This window comes from Mustela nivalis (assembly GCF_964662115.1).
Source record: "Mustela nivalis genome assembly, contig: HAP1_SCAFFOLD_1157, whole genome shotgun sequence".
Lineage (NCBI taxonomy): Eukaryota > Metazoa > Chordata > Mammalia > Carnivora > Mustelidae > Mustela > Mustela nivalis.
The window spans coordinates 71,943-84,363 of record NW_028135507.1 but is presented as its reverse complement, the minus strand read 5'-3'; positions in this window follow the sequence as shown (position 1 = coordinate 84,363).

Genomic DNA, 12,421 nt, shown 5'->3' with positions numbered 1-12,421 from the left:
CATGAAGGTTTAGGGTTTATTCGTAATAGCGAAAAGGTGAGAACAACCCTGATGTTCATCAACTGATGAAGAGATAAATAAAATGTGATCCATCCAGCCTGTGGAATATTATTCAGCCTTGAAAAGGAATAGAATGTTGATATGTGCCACGACACAGAGGAGCCTTGAAAACATTCTGCTGATTGAGAGAAGTCAGTCACAGAAGACCACGTATTGCATAATTTGATTTATATGGAATTTCCAGAATAGCTAAATCTACAGAGACCGAAAGTAGATGAGCGGTTGCCTAAGACTGGTGGTGATGGCTAAAGTTTTCTTTTGAGGATGATGAAAATGTGTAGGTAGTTCAGTATAGTATAGTTAAATATAGTGAAAGCCATTAAATTGTCCACATTAGATGGTGAGTGGTATGGCCTGTGAATTATATCTCAATTAAGCTGTCATCGAAAAATGCAAAGAACTTCTCTATTTATCAAGTACAAAAAGAATGAACTTGATTAAAAACATCAAAATGGGGAAAATAAAAACAAAATAAGATGGGAGGAATAAAATTATAACTGTTTATCATTAATTTAAATGTGTACAGACTGACTTTTTCTATTAAAGCGCCTATCAGGAGGTTACAGATCCACGCTGTTCAAGAAACATACTTAAAATGCAAAAGGGATTGAGAATGTATCAGGTGAGGAGATACCATGCAAAAGAGAAAGCCGGAATGGCAAAATTTATCGCAGACAAGTTGGGTCTAAAATTATAGGTACTAAGATGAAGAGGGACATTTTTAAAGGCAGTGTTTGGAAAGAAGATGTAAAAGGTATAAGCAGGTATACATCTAACAACATAATACCTGAAGACTCTAAAAATGCAATAACAAGGTAAAATTTTAGCTTTTCAAAAGGGAGTATCTACTAGAAGGAGGGAAAAACAAGGACACACAGAAAATAGACATCCTGGGGCGCCTGGGTGGCTCAGTGGGTTAAAGCCTCTGCCTTCGGCTCAGGTCATGATCCCAGGGTCCTAGGATCGAGCCCCACATCGGTCTCTCTGCTCCGTGGGGAGCCTGCTTTCTCCTCTCTCTCACTCTCTGCCTGCCTCTCTGCCTACTTGTGATCTCTGTCTGTCAAATAAATAAATAAAATCTTTAAAAAAAAAAAAGAAAATAGACATCCTTATTTCCCTCGGAAAACATTTCTTTCTTACACCTAAGGAAAGCCATATTTGTAAAGATTAATTGCATACTAGGCAACAAAGGAAACCTTTACAAGCCTTCCAAATTAAAGATTTAAAGAACAGTTCTTTGATCACAATCCGGTAGAATCAGAATTAGATAACCTGGTAACAAAAAATTGAAACTACATACAAGTTAAGAAATACAGTCTTCAGTCAAAGAAGAAATCATAAGACGACTGAAGAAAATCTTGAAAGCAATGGAAAGGAGACAATTTCATACCAAAACTTACAGAAGACACCAGAAGTTATACTCTAAGGAGACTTTAGTGTCAAATGTCTTCAATTTCAAACATTTTTTTAAATAAAAGAAAGTACTCATTTAAACCCATCAGAAAAGGGCAGCTCAATCCAAAGAAAGGAAGTAGTTATAATAAAGATAAATTTTTAAACTAAAAAAAATTTCAGGGGCAAATAAACTCAAAGTTGTTTCTATGAAAGACTAATGAAATAATAATAATAAAAAAAACTTCACATGCCCTATTAAGGATAAGAGAGGGGGAAGATGGGGTGTGGGAAGAGGTGGGGAGAGGGAAGAGGAATGGGGAAAGGGGGGTTTCAGGGAGGAGGGGACAGAGAGAGGGAGAGAGTTGCAAAACAGATAAGGATTGGGAACAGAGATATAAAAGCAAATGCATAATATAAAAGAATCACTAAACTGCAAGGCACTTTATACTAATCAATTTGATAACCTAGAAGAAACGATGATTTCCTAGGAAAACAAAATCATCCAAATGATTCAAGAATGGAAAATTAAGAAGATGAGTTCCAAGATCAGACAGGTTTGCAGCTGGATAACTGTCATTCTACTGTTAAATGGCAACAGGCAATTAAACAATAATAAGTCAATTCACTTGATGAAGCTGAGCACAATTTTAATACCCAAACCTGAGAGGGAGGAACGGGGAAGCTATTAACAAATCTGGCTTAGGACAGATTAGTTAACAGAAACTGAACTAATGTTAGCAAATAACAGAAGTCAGGCATCTATCAAAGGACTATATCCTGAGACCAACTTGGATTCATTCCAGGAAAATAAAGGGAGCTCAAGACCAGAAAATCAATAAGATTTACCTCATCACTAAATTAACTGTGAAAAAACTCTTAAGACCATAGCAATAAATGCATTTGATAAAAAAATAAAGGCACCTGATAAAAGGTGAGCAGCCATTCTTTATAAAAATGAAGATAAAAACAGAAGGACGCTATGCAGGAGGGATTATTAACTGGGAAGCACTAGATCAAGAGGTAGATAAAATGAGCCCATATTTGTTAAACAGTGACAGAGCCCCATGCGTGCGTGGATAGAGGCGAATGAGCTCATAGATGAGCACCAGGCTGTCAACAGGTATTATAGGGACAAAGGCAGCGGTGAGGAGAGGAGAGTCTTAACAACAGGGAAGAAGGTAAAAGGAGGATTGCAGTTAAAAATTGTGCATGATACAAACACATGCAAATAAGACCGGATATTTTCCGGTATATAGTTTTTTAAAACCCTGCACACACTACTGGAACTACCAACTCTTGCTTTCAGCTCCGCAGCCCTCGCGTGCTTTCCCAGTACCAGGATGCAGGGGTAGATCCTCCGTTGGTGACATCCTATGTCATTGTACTCCTAAAGGGACAGGTGAAATAGCGCAGGGGCTTGAGGTCGGAACTTAGGCATCGCTGTGCCCACCCCAGCTCCCTGCTCGCCCAGCCCCCACTCTGAAGCGGCGGGCACTTGGAGCTGTTAAGAAGCAGGGATCTGAGCAGTTCTCTGGTTTCCCCTGGAGCCATCTGCATCCATCATATTTCCCACAGCTCTCCCCGAGTGTTGGTGCTGGCTCCCCCTGAGTATTCCTTTAACTCCAGGCATACCCTTCTTATGACAGCACCTAGTACTCCCCGTCACAGTGCTCTGTCTGTCACATGCATCATTGATCAACTTTGTGCTGGTTGAGGGCTGGAGCCCCCTCCTGTTAACTTCTCAAGTCTGTTTCTAATGCAGCAGCACCTGGCACTTAAGCACCCTGTCAGTACCTGCCAAATGAATGAAATGTACTCAAAACATAGTATGAAGTCTGCGTTCTGAAACTCCTTTTTCGAGCTGTTTGCTATCATTTTCCCAGGCAATTAAAAAAATTTCCAGCCTTGCTGCCAATAACCTGAAGGGGTAAAGGAATGCCGGCATGCCCCATGGGACATGTCACTCTGGATGGTCCTTAGGCAGCATGGACTTAGATAGCGCTCTTCCAAACCCAGCAGGATGGTGGAATGGGTACGTGGCTGAGTGCCTCCCGGGTCTGACCCTGTGTGACGCCACCCGGTGCCTGCAGCTGCCCTCTGGAAGGTGTTGCTTTTGCGGCAGAGCCGGAGGGCACCAAGCATGTGTCTGTCTCCAAAGTCCTGGGCACCACATCACAATGCCTTTCTGAGAAGCAGAATCAAGGACAGTTGCTGATCTTCATTCCTTCCCACCAAAGGTATCTCATACACCATCTTTGGAAGTTGGAGCCAGGGGGTGCCTGGGTGGCTCAGTCAGTTAAGTGTCTGCCTTCAGCTCAGGTCATGATCCCAGGGTCCTGGGATCGAGTCCCACACATTTGCCTCCCTGCTCAGCGGGGAGCGTGCTTCCCCTTCTCCCTCTGCCATTCCCCCCACTTGTGCTTTCTGGCTCTCTCTGTGTCAAATAAGTGAATAAATTTTTTTTAAAAAGTTTGGGCCATACTCTTTAGCCATTCTACTTTCCCTGGGGTAATTTGCCACCTCCCTGAATTTACCTGAATCTTTCCCAAAATCTACTTATCTTCCAGCCTTCTTGACCATAATGAGTCTATAAATTTTCAATAGACAGTGTGAACTTACACTTGCTAATATTTGCATAACATGCACCTCTTTCGATCTCAAAGAAAAGCTTTGCACCGCAATGGTCTCTAATCTCCAATTAGGTTCTGTTCCGGGATCCCACTGGAATTCTACGCGCCTGTCCCCTAAGATCCCATAAATTGTGGTCCAGTTTCCCAGCCAGCCAAGGAAAGCACATGGGAAATCTTGCTGAAGTATGAGTAAGAGCCAACGAAAGGGAACATATTTATCTGCCTCGAATGCTGGGACCTGAGGAAAGCAAGTTTCATTACAGACAAATCAGGAAGGAGGTGCAGATTGCTTTTTATGTCACTCTGGAGTGGAGGTCTGCCATTGATCATTAAGGCCATTTCCTGCAATGCACTCACCAAAGTGATACTCACTTCGGAGTGGACAAAACTTAGGAAATGGCCAAGGGGAGCTCTGCTTACACTTTACACTCTCAGCATTTATTTGTATTATTTTCTTTGTAGGGCAGTATAGAGACTTGAGACCACATTGAAAAAGCAAAGCTTGTCATCCTGTGGCCTTGGGTCAAGAATAGAGATAGTGCTGCTCATGTCAGTTTCAACCTCCAGTGGCCAAGGGTTTGATCTGATGCTCTTTCAAGTTTTCACCATAGCCTTTCTCAAGCTCAATGGCCAATAATCCCACAGGAGGAGATTTTAGGGCCCTCTCAAACTTCTGTTTTGCTATCTCTCCCCAGCCTGCTTCCTCTGCAAAAGTCACCACTTTGCCTGTGCATCTACCACCTCTTAGAGCCTTTGGAATCAGCCACGAATTGCAGTGCTGATTCCTTCCATGACCACATATTGTTTACAGGAAAACTCTTCTTCGTTATGCCTTGCCAGTTAGAGTGACGGTTTCATCCGCAATCTGGACCAGGTTCGGGAATGTTCTACACATAAATGTGAGCAAATGTCTTCTGTATTGAGAGACATGTACAATCTGTAAATGGAATCTATTGAAAAACCAATACATAGGGTACACTTATGTCCTGACCCAGCTGGAAGGAGGCAATTCATTTCTATCTTTCAGAAAATTGGTGTAACACATTGATTTTCATAACAAAGAAAGCAGTTTTGTGTCCTCTACCAAAAGACTGTCATAGTAAGCAATAAATTGCCTCTTTGGGGTGAACAAATTAATAAGATATTTTCTAAATTTCAAAATAACAAAGACAGAACGATGTCTGTAATGCTAAGTGCATCCCCTTAGTTGCAGGGCACTGTGTCATGGACCACCTGAGCAATGACACATGGCGGCCGGTAGTCTGATTTGTACATCAATTCACCTGGCAACCTGTTAAAAGGAAGTCTTGCACATGACAAGCTTTCAATAAGACACTGACAAGATGGCCAGGAAGCCCCCTTAGCTGGCTTTTTCAGGTGTCCAGACATCTAGTCAACCTACCTCACCAACTCATCACCATGCTTACTGGAGTAAACCCAATCTCTTCCCCCCTGGAGATGGGAGAAGAGCCACTCACACGTTTGTATGGAATTCTCATTCCCCCTCGCTCTGTCCCCACATGGCGCTGTCCGTGTAATAAATAAACAAATCTTTATGTCACCCAGAAGTTTCTGGGTCAAATTACACAACTCGGACAATTTTGGGTCACTACAGCCTTTTGTTTTTCTCTCCACCTTAAGCCTTCTGGGTGACCAACAACTATCTAAAACTCATGTTGCTGCCATATGCTGTTGTTCTGCTTCATCTTCCCAGTAAAGTTCAGTATTTTTCCCTAAAGTTTGGTTTATCAGTATCTCCAGCGTCTATCTCCAGCTAGGGTCCTGATCCCAGGTCCTGGGATCAAGTCCCACTCTGGACTTCCTGCTCTGCGGGAAACCTGCTTCTGCCTCTGCCTCCCATCTCTTATGAATAAATAAAAAAAATCTTTAAAAAAAATTTAAAAAACCATTTCTATCTTCCCACTTTTAAAGATTAATTCAAGGAATTATTGCTATAAATCCAGTGTCCTATCTCTTTCTTAAAAAGTCTTCTCCAGGGCACCTGGGTGTCTCAGTTGATTAAATGTCTGACTCAAAATTTTGGCTCAAGTCATGATCTCAGGGTCATGGGATTGAGCCCTTAGTGAGGCCTCTGTGCTCAATGGGGAGTCTGCTTCTCTCCTTTTCCCTTTGCCCCACCCCCCTACTCACATGTGCACACACGTGTTGTCTCTCTCTCTCTCAATAAATAAATAAACAAATCTTTAAAAAGTCTTCTCCAAAGGGAGTTTGACAAATAGTCCAGTAAGGGGCTGGAAGAAAATATTATAAGTTTTATTCATATTTCATGTCATCCATTTAACTGCTTAGCTTTTGCATGCCTTTTATAATAATTTAGTAGAGTAGTAGAGTTTATAATTTATCAAAAATTTGCTTAAATTTGTGCTATGTCCGCAAATATTTTTTGTATGTATGTATGTATGTATTTATGTATTTATTTATTTTTGTGAAAGAGAGGTGCACAGTAATAAAAGGAGATCACTGCTCCAGGGACCCAGATATTTCCCCAAGTCCTGTTTCCTTCCATTCCCTCTGGGCTTCATTAGACCCTCTTAACACCAATCTTGTCCCTAAAACACGCCCTCTGCAGCACCAAGTTCAAATGCTTAACTCGGGCCATCACTGCAGGCTGTACCGGGATGACCTTAGGGAAAAGGGTGGTGGGTCTCACGGGTAGCTGTGTCACCTCCATGAACAGTCCTTTGTTCTGAACAGCTAGTGCAGCCCACGTTTGCAATCACAGGCTCTGGCACCAGAGTGGGCGTAGATCCCAGCTGGCCCCTCAGTAGCAATATGGCTTTGGGAAAGTTGTGTCATTTCTGGTCCCGACTTAAGGCTCATCCATAACGTGGAGGAGAAGACAGTGTGACCCTCAGTGGGCTGTTGAAAAGATCACGAGATGGTTCGACTCAGGTGCTCCGAGGTACCCAGCACACAGTAGGCCCACAGTAGAACAAAAAGTTGTTCTATTGATCTTATAGTTACTATTACTCATACTAACAAAACTAACTGATCATTTGAGATGATTTTCAAGCGAAGTGTCTTTGCCTGGATTTCTAAGATTAACCTACTTCAAAATGAATTCTGCTCTACTGTGAAAAACGAGCTAACCAGCAGGTTTCTTCTGCATCTTTTCTGAACTTTTTAGGATCCTCTCTAGAGAAAGGTTCTAAAGGAAGGCAAAGTGCAGAAATACTCTTGCTTCAAAGGATGTGTAGGAAATGATTAATTTTGCCAAAAAACAGTGCCTTGAACATAAAAGATATTTGACGAAGCTCACTGTAGACAGTGTATCCCTCCAGGATTCATAAGTTGAAAACTCAATGTCCAAAGGGACATAACTAGGAGATGGGGTCCTTGGGAGATGTTTAGGTCATGAGGGTGGAGTCCTCATGGGCGAGATTAGTGTCTCCATAAGAGAGACCCCAAAGAGATCCCTCGCCTCCTCCACCTTGGAGGTTATAGGGAGAAGATGGTCATCTGTGACCCAGGAAGTGGGCACTTGAACAGACACGGAATCTTCCAGGGTCTTGATCGTAGACTTCCCAGCTTCCAGAATTGAGAGAAATAAGTATGTCTTTAAAGCACCTAGTTTATGGTGCTCTTGTTACATCAGCCCAAACTAAGATAAAGCTTGTCTCTTATACTGAAAAATAACACAAATGTTAACAACAATTTAAAAAAGGAACATTGTGGCCAATGACATGTAATGAACATCATCTCTCCTCTACAGAGCCAAGAGCTTAATTAGTTTCGGGCAACTCAGTAGAGTATGATTAAACCAAAGAGCAGCAAGATGTCTAAATGCTCAAGTCCTCGGCCTCCTACTTTTCTGCCAAAACAAAAGAAAAGCCCTAGGCTGGTTTTGGTTACCACCAAGCACAAAACAGCCAAATTCCAAATTAAAAAGCTCTGGGGTTTACTTGTGGATGTATGGAATTACATAGAAGCTCTCTTTGATCATTCCAAAGGATGTTTCCCTCAAAGGTTACAAATACATCTCAGCCTACCAACCATCTCAGGCCTACCACAAAAATTATATATATACACTTTTAGCATTTTATTTTTTTTTAAAGATTTTATTTATTTATTGTCAGAGAGAAATCACAAGTAGATGGAGAGGCAGGCAGAGAGAGAGAGAGAGGGAAGCAGGCTCCCTGCTGAGCAGAGAGCCTGATGCGGGACTCGATCCCGGGACCCCGAGATCATGACCTGAGCCGAAGGCAGCGGCTTAACCCACTGAGCCACCCAGGCGCCCCACTTTTAGCATTTTAAAATGTGTCTAAATTTCAGTTTCGGATCCAGTTTTGACTATTGTTATGGGCTTAGTTGGATGCCCCCAGATTCCTACGTTGACGTCCTAACACCCAGCATCTCAGAATGTGGCAATATTCAGAGACAGGATTTTTAAAGAGGTGATAAAGGGAAAACGAGCTCACTGGGGGTGGGCACCAAGCCAACAGGACTGGTGTGCTTACAGGAAGAAGAGATTAGGACACAGACAGTACAGACTGAAGGACAATCGTTTGAAGACAGAGTGGAGAACACAGCTATCTGCAAGCCAAGGAGAGACGTTTGAAGAATCGAACCCTACTGCCACCTTGATCTTGGACTTCCAGCGCCCAGAACCATGAGAAAATAAATTGTATGTTGCCTAAGCCACCCGGCTGTTATTTTGTTTACGACAGCCCATGACTCAGAAATTTGAGGACCTCCCCCCCAGACTTTATCCTGAAGTTCTGTTTCAGCTTCAGGGGCTTGTGTAATACTACTGTATCAAGGAGGGAGGCTCCTGCCATTCCCTGCACTGGGTCATTGAGACACTGCACAGCTGTCCCCAGGGCTGGCTACATAATTTACAAGCCCCATGCAAAATGAAGATATAGGGCCCTTTGGGCAAAAACAGGGAGGAAGTGTTTGTTAAAGGTACTAAAATAGAAAGCTCATTTCCTCCATCATCTGTCTTCTGAAGGGGCATGGCTGCTGTTTTCTATTTGCATTTAATGTCATTCCAAGCAAATAAAAATTTTATAATGTGATTATGGGCATGATTTATGCCATTCATCTTCGCAGGGTGCAATGTCAGTGTTAAATAATTCACGCAGGGATTCCACAGCTGGGGCACACCCACGTGCCCTCTTCTTATCAGAACCGTAGAAATCCTGCACAAGACCAGCTCTGCCATCTTTACCTCACCTGGGGACTCACACCTGTTCCACCAACCCTGCTGCCCTCGGCTTCCTGATGAGTACGGAACTTGACAGGATCAGGAGCCAGGGGCTGCCTTTCTTTCCCTTCCCTCCTAAGTCACCACTTCCAAGGCTTGGCTAACACAGGGAGGTGACATGAGTGAGAAAGGACAAGACAGGGTTCTGGGCTGCTCACAAGAGGCCACCGCCTCCTGCCGGTGCTCAGAGCAAGCTCTGGTCTGTAGGGAAGGTGAGCTCCGGTTGACTCGGTCATAGACATCACGTGGTCAGCGAGTCTCGTTGACCACCACTCACGAGGAGTCCATTTCCATGCTGTGCTCACCGGGCAGGGCGAGCAGTACATGCAAATGAGCAGTACAGGCAAGGAATGGTGGATACCCACAGTGGGCTGTCCCCTCCACTATGTACGTGCTCCACTATCCCACCTGTTACGCCCCAATAATGGGTCCATGATTAAAAGAGTGAGACTGATACAAAGCGAAGGTCAAACAAAGCTTTATTTTGCACCAAGCATCAAGAATCAAACTGACCAGCCAGGGCCGCTTTTCTTACAGAGAAGTCAACCCCTCTCTCCTTTACAGACTAGCTTTTAAGGACATAGGCCATGTGGTTGGGCCTGGTCATGCACAGGTGGCCAATGAAATTGTAACACACAGAGAAAGCTGCACAGTGATGCTAGGTGACCAATTGAATTACAACTTACCTTTTAGTAGATATTTGACCTAGCCTATCACCTTGGTTAGGATTTTCGCCCAAAAGACTCACAAAGGGCGGGACCCATACTCCTTGGTAGCTAGGGAGACAGTATGCAGCCCTCCACTGATCAGATGTCTTACCTGGCCTGACCCACCCTTGTATTTGGGCTTTGTTACCTGAGGTTGATTTCCGGGACTTGTTTTTAAGTAAGTCCCCTGGGAGAAGGGGAGCAGGGACAGCTTAAGGGTTAAACAACAAGGTTATTGTGTAACCTCAATGGAAGCCTCTGGCTAAAATATAAAAATATAAAGTAGGTCCTTACACCACCCACTTCGCTCAAAAAACACAAAGTCAAAAATAAAACTGAGTAATTCCTAGACATTGAGAGAGAAGCACACTGACTTCACCTTAGAACCCTTCTGAGGGCGGTGCTTGGCAGGGTAGGGGGGTGTGAGGGGGTTGGGGGTGGATAATGGGACCTCTGAGGGTGTGGCCAAAGGTCAGGGCCATTTGGGAAGGGGCTTTCTGGGGGAGGGGCCCTTCTGGGAGCAAAGCCCTGGATGGGGGCATTCCCTCTGGGGGCAGGGCTGGGAGCAACCCCAGAAACCTGGCCCACAGAGAAGCTGGTCCTTTCTCTCCCTCTGCCCCCTTTCCCCAGGGACCCCTAGGCTTTGGAGACTAAAGTCAAAATTAAAGCCATATGTCTAAATGGTTCATACTGTGGTTGGGTAGTGTTTTTAACATATTAATTGACTGTTTTTTCTCAGTATTTGTCAAACCTTTCCCAACTCAAGGCTTTCTCTTAAGCAGCAGCGCAAGGCAGGCCGTTCAGTTGGGTCAAGCTGTTTGGTGATTCTTTGTAAAAACCCACCCTCTTGCGCTGCTCAGGAGGGCAGTGTTGCGTCCTAGGATAAACATAAATATATATCAAATGTGTTTACAAGTTATATTTATATGTATACATTCAATTCTCTGTTTACATATATATGTATAAAATAAAAATAAAAATATTGTTTAAAAGGCTGTTTTCCGGGGTGCCTGGTGGCTCGGTGGGTTAACGCCTCTGCCTTCAGCTCAGGTCATGATCCCAGGGTCCTGGGATGGAGCCCCTCATCGGGCTCTCTGCTCAGCGGGGAGCCTGCTTCTCCCTCTCTCTCTGCCTGCTTCTCTGCCTACTTGTGATCTCTGTCGGTCAAATTAATAAATAAAATCTTTTAAAAAAAATGCTCTGTTGCAGGGAACCTGGGTGGCTCAGTCCTTAAAGCGTCGTTTTTCCACTCAGATCATAATCTTAGCGTCTTGGGATGGAGGCCCACATTGGGCTCCCTGCTCAGCAGGAAGACTTCTTCTCCCTCTCCCACTCCCCTGCTTGTATTCCTGCTCTGTCTCTCTGTCAAATAAATAATTTTTTAAAAAGAAATACTTTATTAAAAAAATATATGTAAAATGCTATTTTGCCCTCTATCCTGGTAAGATTGAACACATTCCTAACAAGAGATCTTTCTTGACTCCGTGATAAAAATATAACATTGTCTTAATGAATCCTCACAACATCCGCGTCCCCAACCCTTCTCAGATGTTACAATTAAGGTTCAGTGAAGTCCAAACACTGGGCCTGAGGTAATATATCCAGTATGTGGCCTCTTGGCATAGTCTAGCAGCCCAAATTGGGGGCGAGGGTGTTTGAGTGTCGTTGGCCAGGATGAAAAAGCTGAAAGATGAAAAGAAGGGTAGTCTTGCTTTTTGTCCCAAAAAAAGAAGATTTAGAAAGAAAGAGACCTGTCGCCCAAAGGAGGAGGCACCCCACTGATCCAGGCTGGGCAGGAGTCAGAGCAGAAGGAAAACTCCCATCACCAAGGAGAATGGGCTTCTCCTTCATACAAAAGCATAGGATCCCTCTCACCTGATATGTTTCTGTCCCATAGTCATCCCCCTGTGCCTGCCCCATAATAGCATTCACAGGAAATGGCTGAGAGCTACATTCAACTTGCAGAATTATAGCAAATAAAGTAATCTTTGACCCATCCTGGGTGCTTCTGATTACTGGGAGGGGCCAAGCCATCCTAGGGCAAGTGCACTCATTTCAAGAACCAGTAAAATGACTCCAAGAGTATCATAAGGGCTAGTGATCATGACTGGTCCAGAAATATTTCTGGGAGTCCCTTTTAACATCCCTCCCATCATTTCTTCTCATCTCCAAGGGAATGGTACTTAGGTATTCTGAAAGAAATATGCATGACTAGTAAACTGTGTGTGACCCCTGCCGCCTAATTCATCCCTCACCAGCAATTAACACTGATGGTTTGAAGGATGGCTACTCCCCTGGCAGGGCAAGAGCTGAAGCAGAACGTATGGGGCGAGGCGGCTCTTCCCCCTGGATATAAATAATTAAACCCAGTAGCCACCCTTCCTGCCTGGCCACTGTCATTT